The following is a 12,515-nucleotide window of genomic DNA, read 5'->3' as shown; positions in this document are numbered from 1 at the left end:
CATATGAGCTGAAAATTACTCCAGTGCATCATGCAATTGCAAACACTTTTATTTCTAGCTTTAGAAAATTCAGTCACATTTTAATGCAGCAGCAGACATAATTATTCTTTAAAATTTTTGATAAAGCTAGTTATCTTAATGTGAGAAAAAAAACTCAGCTCTACCTGAGGGGATCTGAGCTGTGTTCTTGAACAGCAAGACTACATGTGGAAGGGTTTTCAGTGCCTGCTGTTAATGAGTTCCTTATTTAAGGGATTAGGTTTTTCCCATCTAGTTAGAAAGAAAGGGACCCACAGGAGGAGGATGAGAAGACTTTTCGAAAAGAAGGAGAACATTCAGGCAGAGAAGGGCAAAGAGATTCAAATTCCTATTCTAGTAAGGTAACTATATATATATATATATATATATATATATATATATACACACATATATATAAACCTTAAACCTAGAAACCATCTGTTTTTATTTCTAGGTCAGTGGCTTTGCAAGTTTAAAAGTGAGATAATTATTATATATAATATTAAAGTACTTTGAGACATTAAATAATTTCTGCATGTGTAATGGAAAGAATTTAGGATACCACTGAAAGGTTATAAAAAAATCTTAAGGATTTTCCTTTGTGGGTTGTGGTTCTTTTTTTTTCAATCCTGCCCAGAATAAGAGAGCAACATGCATTTTGGGAATTCTGGATGTAGTCAGTTTCTTTCTTATTGGTAATTGTGAAGGAGTGGCGTCCTTCAGGGATCGGTGTTGGGACCGGTCTTGTTCAACATCTTTGTCGCTGACATGGACAGTGGGATTGAGTGCACCCTCAGCAAGTTTGGTGATGACACCAAGCTGTGTGGTTCAGCTGATACGCTGGATAGAAGGAATGCCATCCAGAGGGACCTCGACACGCTTGTGAGGTGGGCTGATGCCAACCTTATGAAGTTTAACCATGACAAGTGCAAGGTCCTCCTACACCTGGGTCGGAGCAATCCCAGGCACAGCTACAGGTTGGGCAGAAAAGAGATTCAGAGCAGCCCTGTGGAGAAGGACTTGGGGTGCTGGTCAACGAGAAAATGAACATGAGCTGGCTTCAGTGTGCGCTCGCAGCCCAGAAAACCAACTGTATCCTGGGCTGCATCAAAAGGAGCGTGACCAGCAGGTCGAAGGAGGTGATCCTGCCACTCTGCTCTGCTCTTGTGAGACCTCACCTGGAGTATTGTGTGCAGTTCTGGTGTCCTCAACATAAAAAGGGCATGGAACTGTTGGAACAAGTCCAGGGGAGGGCCACGAGGATGATCACCTCCTGTATGAAGACAGGCTGAGGAAGTTGGGGCTGTTCAGCCTGGTGAAGAGAAGGCTGTGTGGAGATCCCATAGCAGCCTTCCAGTATCTGAAGGGGGGTGTCGTGGTTTAAACCCAGTCAGGTAACTCCTTCACTTACCCCCCCCCCCCCCTTCTTTCCCTCCCCCTACTCCCAGAGGGACAGAGAGGAGAATCGAAAAGAATGCAATTCCCACGGGTTGAGTAACACGGGATAAGAACAGTTTAGTAACTAAGGTATAACACAAATCACTACTGCTACCACCAGTGATAATAATGATAAAGGAAATAACAAGGGAAGAGAATACAACACCTCAGCACCAGCTGACCGATAACTCGCCCCCCAAGCTCGACCAAGCACCGACCCATACCTCCTCCAACCCTGCAGTCTCCCAGCCCTTCCGGCTAACTCCCAGTTACATCCTGGCCATGATGTGCTGTGGTATGGAATACCTCTTTGGTCAGTTTGGGTCAGGTGTCCTGTCTCTGCTTCCTCCTGGCTTCCCCTCCTCCCTGGCAGAGCATGAGGCTCACAAAGTCCTTGGCCAAACCAAAACATCTCTATCAGTTCTGTTCCCAGGCCAAAAGTCAAAACACAGCACTGCACCAGCTACCAAGAAGGAGAAAAATGACTGCTACTGCTGAACCCAGGACAGGGGGCTACAGGGATGCTGGGGAGGGACTCTTCATTAGGGATTGTAGTGATAGGGCAAGGGGTAACGGGTTAAAACTTAAACAGGGGAAGTTTAGATTGGATATAAGGAAGAAATTCTTTCCTGTTAGGGTGGTGAGGCACTGGAATGGGTTGCCCAGGGAGGTTGTGAATGCTCCATTCCTGGCAGTGTTCAAGGCCAGGTTCGACGAAGCCTTGGGTGATATGGTTTAGTATTAGGTGTCCCTGCCTACGGCAGGGGTGTTGGAACTAGATGATCTTAAGGTCCTTTCCAACCCTAACTATTCTATGGTTCTATGATTCTAAGTTATGCAGATGAGATATTCTCAGATGCATGCAATGGAATATTAATTTTATAAAATGAAATGCTTTTATCAAGTGGGAGGAGTAGACTAGTATTATACACTTTATACAAAAAGAATTTGGAGCAAACTTCATCATATAAAAATTAACTATCTCCTTTAGGTGCTTCCTATACCAATACTAGTATCTTGCTCCAAACATGAAGCACGAGTTTGTTCCTCATTTTCAATCCTCCAAATTTGGATTGCATTTTTATGAATTCTCCAATCATGAGCAAAATCAGTCCCCACCTGGGACTTCAGTTCTCCACTCACAACACTGAGACGAATGTTGTCAGAGAGGCTCCCAGAGAGAAATCCAGACTCTCTTCAAAGGCAAATTGGAGACAACCACAAACTAATAAAAATCTAACAGGAAAATAGTTTTTCTCTGCTCTGTGTTTGCCTATGCAACTAATCTAAGCTTGGTTCAATAATAATATGTTCTATTTCTTATGGGCAGTCCTTACTTGAGCTATTTTTTGGGTGAACTCTGTCGAATATACAAAAAAACCAAAATCTAAAAAGAAAAATGTCTTTAAGGCTCTAAAACATAGTCTGCTGAGCAACTTAAGATGACAGATAGAGAGCAGCCTTTCTACATAGGTGAAGCCATACCATTCAATGCTTATATATACAAAGATATTCATGCTGTCAGGTAGAATGTGAATTTACAGTATAATCTCTTTTAAGCTACTCCCATTAACAATCTCCCATCAAATTTCTGCTTGTAACCTCTTAGTCTGCTCTGCCTTTGAGTGATATGTTAGAACATAAAGGCATAAAAAGCACCTTTAGAATTGCTTAGAATATCTATAATAGGAGGTGCTGGATAGAGTTAGGACCTGCATTTACATCTTTGCCATGTTTTCCCTTAGAAAACTGTCCTTTCAACATTCCTCGCAAAAGAAATTTCTTTTCCCACAATCATTGCCATTATTCACACAGCTGCTAACTGTCAAATTGTGAATGTTGGATATGAGTGACTTGAATCAAGGTGTAAGTGAGGCTGAAATTTGGGGGAGAGTGTTCACAGATTGAATTCATACTTTATAAATAATATAAGAATATTTGCAGGAAAAAATAAATTGTCAAATAAATTAGAATTAAAAAAAACCTCAGTCATGTCCTAAGGAGCAAACATTTTTAATTTTTATTTTTCCCTTGGTTTCCTTGCTTGTGGTGCCTCTGTGATAGACATGATAAAAGTTTCTTCTAAAACGGAAAGTGTGAATGCTAAACACTTTATAGACTAAAAAGCACTGCTATAGTCCCCTTTTACAGCACAGCTGCCATCCCTTCTCTCTAGTTCTTTCTCTCTTTTCTTTTAACCCCGTGCAGCATTACTCAGTGTAGGGTCTGCCAAACAAGAGGTGAGAGATGATGGACCCCCTGAGGAATGAGAAAATGGAGAGGTTGACTGCACACACTGCACATGAATAGTAGGAGGAGATGCTATTCTACTCTGGTTCCTTTCTGCCATCTAAAGGTATCCTCTAAAGTAACTTAGCATTACATAGTGCTTTGAGCAATGAACTGTGAGTCGGGAAACCTGGGTTCTGTCCCTCACTGCATAATTTTGAATAAATCACTTCCCTGGACTCAGTTTCTCAATCTGTAAAACACTCATTACGACTATCTTTTGAAAGCTACTTTATGATGTGTGGCTGGAAAGCAAGCTAGAAGTGCAAAAATTCTTTAAATCATCTCTTCACTAATGCAGCAATGGAAAGCTGGGGTAACTGATGTGAGGGAAAAATGCATATAATTACAGTGCTTGAAGACTAGCACTGCTCCACATGACAGTTAACTTGGACATCTCTCTATCCATTACACAGCTGCATATAACCAGCTTATCTGCACATTATAATGAATAGTTGATTATAGGTAGCTATGACTAACAAAATAAAGAAAGGGTGAGGGGAGAGGAGAGAGAAACAAGAACAGTTGCATTTTCTAAATCATGAGGGGAGTCAGCAACAGAAGTTTTGCTTGAATTTTGTACCTAACACAGTGCTTCTGTACTTCCGCTTCAGAAGAGGATACAGCACTCAATGACCAAGCAGTCTTTCTGGTCCATATTTCCATGAATCCCAAAATTTACAGAGTTTTATCTACTAATTTTACTACTAATAAGGGTCTGCTACAGCATGTTCTTCTTCTAGGTTCATACAATTATAGGGTAGTGTAATGGAACACAGATCTCCTTAAAAATAAATACACGCCTTAATGAGTAAAGCTAGGAGTGTGTACACAGAGGCTGCACAAAACATGGGACTTAAGAAACAGCAAAGACTCAAAAGACAACTTTTCTCTTGAGTCCAGTACCGGCTTCATCAGGGCAGAAAAAAAAAAAAAAAAAAAAAAAAGAGTGTAATTCCAAGTTTGGGGAAGGCATGATGTCTTTAATTTTTGTCTTGGGTGTCTAATTTATTGTTACTATTTCAAGTTAAATACAGTACCTAACTCTTTCTTTGGACTTTACTATTAGTCTCTCTGGCTACATCTGTTCCTGGATAAATCCACCCTACTGATCCCTTGGCCATGTGGTAGCCTGGCTCAGATCCATGCTATTCAAGTTTTCGTGCCCTACAAAAAGAATGCTTAAGGTTTACTGTGTCTTTACTGCATAACAGTAGGAACTTGTCATGCTGTTGTAACTACCTCATTATCCTTTACTTGGCAATAGAGGTCCTTCTCTATACACTCCTCTGTGATTCAGCTGGCAGGACAGCAAAACCTGTGAAGATGTTGTTTAAGGAATCAAGTTCCCTCAGAGTGCCAAATACGGCACAGCTCATACCTACACTGTATGCTGGGTACACCATCTGGCAGACTGACCTCTGAACCATGCCTGGCAACTACTCTGAATAGGCTGCTTGATCCAAGCTAGACTGGAGCTGTAATGCTAGCATGTACGTCGACAAAGACACATGCATTAGAGGGTTAGGCTCCTGGAGCAAAATGTACAATGAATAAACTTAACAGCATGCATGCATTTGTAGTGACCCACTGTCCCATTTCTGTAACAATACGATAGTGCCTTCCTTTCTGATATGCTTGTTGTGGGTGGAGAAAACTCTGAATAGCTCTGAAATGCTCAGAAGTCAATAACTTCGATTGCTAGTTTCATTGGGTTTTGGATTATAGGTTAAAGGATCAATGGAAGAAAACTAAGAAAGGTCAGCCTATTGTAAATGTCTTCCTAGCTGTTATGAAGGGATCTGGTCCAGATCAAGAAGATTCTGCTCAAAAAGACAGAAAACTAGTACATAATATAGACTTGAGCTGAAAGCAGCACAAACCTACACATAAGAAGAGTCTTAGCTAATTTGAGGAAGGTCGAAATTAATAATAACTCAAAGAGGAAGAAGTAAGAATAACAGCTAATTAGTTACAATGTAATATTTTTATATATCATATTTTAAAACCAGTAATAAGTAAAAAATTCCCCCATAGACAACCTAACCATCATTTTCTCACTCATATTTTTAGTAAGAGACACAGCAGAGGTGGCTATTAGACAGTGGTACCTCCTTTTTTGATAAGTTTCATAAGAGTATTCCAAACAAAAACAGGAAGAAATTTAGCCTAACATTTTTAAAACAAAGAAATGGCTTGTCTGTTTAACATATGTGTATGCACACACATACAAAAGCTCCAAAGCAGAGAAAATATAGGAAGAGACAATCAGCCATGATAAAACAGATGAACATCTATGGCCTTACAAATGATACCAAGATTACTTATACTTGGACACTGAGAAAAAGGTGGAAGAGGGATTTGACAGTGAGGTTAAACTGGGTGGGGCAGTAATGAGGAAGATGCCTTCATCAGATATATCAGTAACTATGCACTATGCATGATAACATAAAAGTTCAACAAAGAACAATGAGTGGATTGTAATTCACCCAGATGAGAATAATAATAATTTGGTCCAAGTTTTAGTAGCATGTGAAGGATGCAGAAAAATAGAAAATATTGTGGGAAGATAAAGGGAGAGAAAAGAGTATCCTCAAACAGCTTAAATTCTCAGGGGAAAGGTCTGAGAGGAGATCTACCGTTTTTGCCTAAACAGAAGGGACAGAAATGGTGTCCAGTGTCACAAAGAAACAGGAAGATCATAAAGGAAAGCATAGTTTATATTAAAACTTTTATTATGTTTATGCAAACTTGATGATGGAAGTGAAAAGAAACTTTTACTGAGTAGATATTGAGATTTATTTGGATTACAAGACTGCAGAGGTTCTGTAACGTCAAGAGATTTTGTCTCTTTAGTCTCTAGAGAAAAAGCTGAAAAACATTGCTAAAACAGATTATTGTATCAAGTCAGGATGGGAGAACATAATACTTTTAAGCACAGAATTGTTCTAATAACTAGAACTCGAAAGATTGCAGAAAAATAAACTGTCAATGGTTCCCTTGCAATCGCATCTGTTCTGGAGGTGGTGTTTACGACACTTCAGAAAAAAATCAAAATTCTAGCATCACCATTTACAATGTAAGCTTGCTAGAAATGATGAATATCTGGAAAATGACTAATGTGATTCTCCATATGGAACTATACTCTGATACTGCTGGGAACAAGAAAAAATTGTACAGGCTTGAATTATTACACAAACAGTAAGTTAAGAAGATTTAAACATGAGTAGGATTTTAATTACAAACTTTTGGTACAGACCACATTCATTAAAATATTTTCAGTCTTTAAAAGACCCTAATAACAACTTTACGCAAACCCAAATGGTTTATAGTGTAGTCAAAAATCTCCAGAAACATGTTTTGATGTACAGTCAAATAAAAATTAGCAATTTTAGTTATTTTTTTAATTACTATAAACCTGAAACTCAAAGAAAAACTCAGGCTGAAAAATTATAAAATTAGATACTTACAGACTTATTCTTTTCCTTTCTATCTTAGATGATATTTCAGACTACAGTAGGAAATAATCAAAGGTCATTACAGAAAAGGACTGCCACCTGTTGGTTTTTATGTATAGTGACCAAAATACACAAGCAAATCAATTAATGTAGTGATGATGGATTAGATTATCAGGCATGGTTTTCTATAAAATAGGATAAAGGTGTTTTCTCACTTTTCTGAGGTGTCAAAAGGAAGACTGAAGCACCACAGGCTAATAGGGGTTAAGCAATCACCTAAAAGAAGGTAAATTAATTCCTAATCTCAAAAGTGCTCTGTACAGGCGGACCCTGAGATCAGATTGAGTATCATGGATTTTAATGTTCCCTATAACTGCGTAATGGTAGGTACTAACTACAGGTGGAAGTCTTTAAGATACAGGACAGATTGTAGGCTGATTTATTCAGATATTGCTTTCATTAAGATTAGCTAGTCCACTGACATTCATATTGTTACTAATTAAGCCAAGTAACAACCAGCAACTACACATAAAGCAAAGATCCTATGTTTGGTTCCTGCTGAGCTGCACAACTTTTTACGTGACACTTTTACTGTAGTGTAAAAGTTTTATGCGTATTCTTCTTGTGTGTGCCACAGTTGAACTGACTTTCTCAAAGTTTATCAATGAGAAACAGCTTGTTTAGCAAATGGAGCATCCTCTTCCAGATTATTTTAGTGTTGTACTGTGACTAGTGCTGTGACATCCTTTAATTCTTATTTCATGCATAAAATTTAAAATTAGATATACTCAGGAAGTTGGCAAGAATTTTTCATTTTAAATGTTCTCTGGATTTCCTTCTGATAAGCACAGTAAAGTTGCAGTTGGGACTGCATCTTAAATGGCTAGAGGGCACACTTTCAACATTTGACTGAATTTGCTGCTAGGATAAGGAATGGCCCAGCAGCAATTACAAAAGTCACATTTCAGTATCCTGGGGGAAAGGAACATGCCTGGTCATCTCCGTTTTTGTTGTAAGTGGTGAAAGTAGAACCATTTCCATCAGCTGGCATGTACAGCTTTTATGTTCTACAATAATAGTAAGTTATGCAGAGAACATATAATAGATGTTTATATCTTTATTTATCTTCAAATCAGGAAAATATAGTACCATAATAAAAAGGTCATTTTGTGAATTTATTCTCTAAAACGAATTTTCAATTACAGTAGTCAGTAAATGCCACTGAGGTACCCAACGAAGTTTCATTTATAAATACTTTGTTCTCATTACATAGGTACTTAAGCATTACAGTGGGTGGGCAAAACATACTAATTACTTTTGTTCACTATTACAAAGTATGTCTGAAGAAGAAACAGTTTGTCATGACTTTCATGAAAATGTCAGAATCAGCCAATACATGAATGAAACATTTTGTTACTTATAAGCACTGATTTTTCAGTTGATGGCTATAGGAAAAGAACTTTTTCTTGTAATAAATTCTTGACTTTACAGATTTAAAACCATTACATTTACCTTCAATGATAATTTTAATCTTTGGTGTGTTTTGAAAACTGAAGAAATATTAATACCTGGGGAATTATGTAACCACACTCACTAACATTATTATTAGCCTTAGTCATTCATTATTGAAGTTTAATTTTATTTGACTCCTGACACAACATTTGTCCTGGAAAGCAAACATCATTGCTGTCTTCATGTGGGTATTGCCTCCAATAGCCTTCACTCATACCTGCTTGTGTCCATCTAACAGCCCACAGCTGTCTCCACAGAATTGCTCAGTGCCAGTCTGCACTGCACAAGGGGAGTGAGGTGCTGGTATTTCTAAAGTAACAAAGGCTACCCTAGTTCTGGAAGCAGGTATTGCAGCAGCACCATACTGCACCAGAACTAATCAGCCCTTTTAAAAGATGAGTGGCTATACAGCCTTGAATTGTGCTTCACTGGTACGGGAAAATATTTCTGTGAAATATGGGAGCTGAGTAGCTTTGAGGGCATCAGTGCAGAGCTTTCACATGCTAGTATGCTGCCTACAGAGCTATTTGGGAAAAGTAGAGAGGCTCCAATCTCACAGTAGGCTGTCAGAGAAAATCGAGTCACCTGGACCGGCACAGACTAAGTCAATTCTCTCACATACTGTACCGGAAACATAAGGAAAGATTATTTAATGCTGTCTGAGTTTAGACATAAGGGTAGACATAGGGCCTTAAGGAATCAGATGTTATGAAAAGGAGTAAAATTCTGTCTGTACACAGAGGTAGAAGATTAGGCTCCCAAAGCATGGGGAGCCACACAGTGGCATTTCCAGTTAATAAGCTACTGCCCACAGACTTTCTCCCACTCAGATGGGAGTGTCAGCATAGCTGTGTGCACATCACATAGAAATGCAGTGTGAGGAAAAGGCATGGGCAAAAATTCTTCGCTTGTATCCCTCTGTCTTCAGCTCTAGCTTCCTAAGGTAACACTGTTGCTTGTGTGGGAGCAAAAAAACCATTCGTTTCATATGGCTAGCAAACCATTTGATAAATATCTTACCAGGAATGAGTTCATTAGAAGTCAGAAATAATTGTTAACTCTTACCTTGTGGAATTCACTCCCACAATGCACCAGAGAGAGGAAGTGAATAAACTTGTTTTAGAACACAAACCTCCTTCTGTGCTGCCCAGCTGCTCACAGCAGGAGTTTCTGCTCCTTGAAACTACTTAGTAATGTCTACTTTTAGAGGCTAGTGGATCAAATCACCTTTTCCTCTCATGGATATGGATGGGTTTTGAGTCAAATGAATTAACTGTCTTTCAAAGCAATTGAAAAGCTTGCAGACCCCTGGTGATCTGCAATGCACGGTATGTTTGTTACTGGCTAATCTTATTTTAATGGACAGAGGTTCTTGCTCTTTATTTTAATGAAATCACTTATTTTGTAATTATGCTAATTGTTATGTTTTTTAACAAAATGGAAGTCATCATTTTACTTTGCACTGATATTATGTTTCGGTTGTCCCTTTCAAATCAAGAACTTATGAATCAAACCTGATGAGACAATGGTATGTTTTTTTCTATTTACTTTCCCAAATCTGTTTGCATTAGCAGGAATTATTTTTTTTTTTCTTTCCCATTTCTGAAAATAGCACAAATATAAGCTGAAACCACACACAAACAATAAAAGGAGATATGCAAAGCACTTACAGCAAGTTCTTTAAATACATTTTTTTGGTAATATACAGCCTTCCTTTCTCCTTCATTTATGCTGCATGTCACCTCTTGAAACATTCTCTCCTGAGTATTGAATGCTTTTTAATGTTTTCATATGGCAATCAATAATTATCAATTATACACTTACTCATATAGTGCCAAACCCTTTCATTTAATACTTGGTTCATCAATTGTTCATATATACGTTCTGTCAAGCAGCTTAATGATATGATTGAATTGTGTGCTATTGATTTTCTATCTGTCAAGTTTATGCAGTGATTTGGAAATACTGGGCCTATACACTGATGTAATTTCCATGACTTCAATAGAGTCATTATTCTGTTGGTGTAAGAGACTTGATAATCAGATTGCCAAACATCAGGGATGAAAGACCTTTTTGGTGAGCGTATAATATTGCCCTCTACAGTCTCTTCACCTAGCAAGGTTAGGTTCTTGTTCCTTTTAAAATGTAAGGGGTTACTTGGATATACTTGACTACATTTACACTATTTACACATGTAATCTAATTGTAAACTAATCTATATAAGCCTTCATTGTTTAGATATATATACATTAATCATGAGAGATGGGCATGCTGGGATTCTGTTAAAAAGATTACATCATCTTTAAAAAAAGAAAATAAATCACAACCTGGACAGGGAATTGAAAACACGCAGATCACTGTGCTTGCACACATTTGCAGTGGACCTGAGATGATACACTAGAGTAAAGCTAGTCAGTTCACTCATTTGATACCTATTACAAGGAAATTAGTGAGGTCAGTTAGACATTACCTAGACAGCAAACGTAAGACTAATGAGACTTCATAACAGTCCACACCTCTTACAACTCTATATTCCTAGGGTTGTTGAAGTATTGACTTTCTTGAATGTTCTGAAATACCATTTTTAAAAAAAAATACAATGTTTCTTTCCCTCCTGCGTTGTCAATTTTCTTAAGAAAAGTCAAAAATTGGTAAATATAAACTCAAATAACTGAAAAAATAATGCAAATACTAAAAACAACAGAGGAAAAAGGCTGAACATCATAGCTATTCAACAGTGTCTTGCACACATATATTCTAACAAAATTAAAAATAATTTTTTCTTGGATACCTCTGACTTGTTAACCTTCCCCCTTCCTCCTGCCAGGGGGAAAAAAACTACAACAGAAGAAAAAAGAAGCAACAACAAACCAAACCAAACCAAACAAACAAACAAAAAGCCCCCCACAACCAAACATAAAGAACCCTTCAACCTCTACATATCTGACAACAAATTTGAATGACAGCATGTGGAGCAAAGGATATATATTCAATCATATTCAAATAAATGCCCACTAATAAATACCAGAATCATAAATGCATCCCACAGGAAATCTCATTAAAACTTATTCATCCCATCCTTCTATGTCCTCTCCAAATGTCAGAGATAAGATCAGCTTTATAGTACTCCTGGAAGATTAACAAGAACAATTTTTTTTTTAAACAGTTGGGCAAGTAAATCTTAGTCAGGAGACTTTCCTAACAAGACCTCCTTCTTATTTAAATTATAGAAACTAGAACTTAACTAGCAGCTTAAGTATTCTCATCTTCATAGGGTGATGTATAGAAATGACATCTCTCAGCCTGATAACAAGCTATTAAAGGGCTATAAAAATCAGGGTTGTCATATACTTCAATTGACCATATTTATTCAATGGAAAGGGGAGAAGGGGGAAGTTATTCCTGAAAGAAGAAACTTCTAGAAGAATCTCCACAGACTGCATATACCAGGGAGACCTATTTAAGGATTGAGGGAAATATTCTGACCTCATAAACATTTACACAGCTGACGGGGAAGCTTTAGGGAAAAGGTGCAATTCCATTATAGAATCAAGTATATATTTGAAGGCAGAAATTCTCTATGAGGCAAAGTTAACAAAATAATGCAATCTGAAAAACTGTGGATTCAAACCACATACTCCAAGCTCCCTTTCTTTTTGTTTTCTCTTAACAGATTGTAAAACAGCATCTGAACTGTTTACTAGGACCACAACCACTTGTATTTTTTTAATTTCTCTTAAGTAATTTATAACCTCTCTGCGTGAGTTAGGCATATCAAGGGGGATACGGGACTAGAGGTAG

The sequence above is a fragment of the Pezoporus wallicus genome, unplaced genomic scaffold, assembly GCF_028554395.1.
Source record: "Pezoporus wallicus isolate ANWC-B61680 ecotype Strahan unplaced genomic scaffold, APGP_CSIRO_Pwel_v1 contig_4238, whole genome shotgun sequence".
Lineage (NCBI taxonomy): Eukaryota > Metazoa > Chordata > Aves > Psittaciformes > Psittacidae > Pezoporus > Pezoporus wallicus.
Note: the sequence above shows the minus strand (reverse complement) of the source record.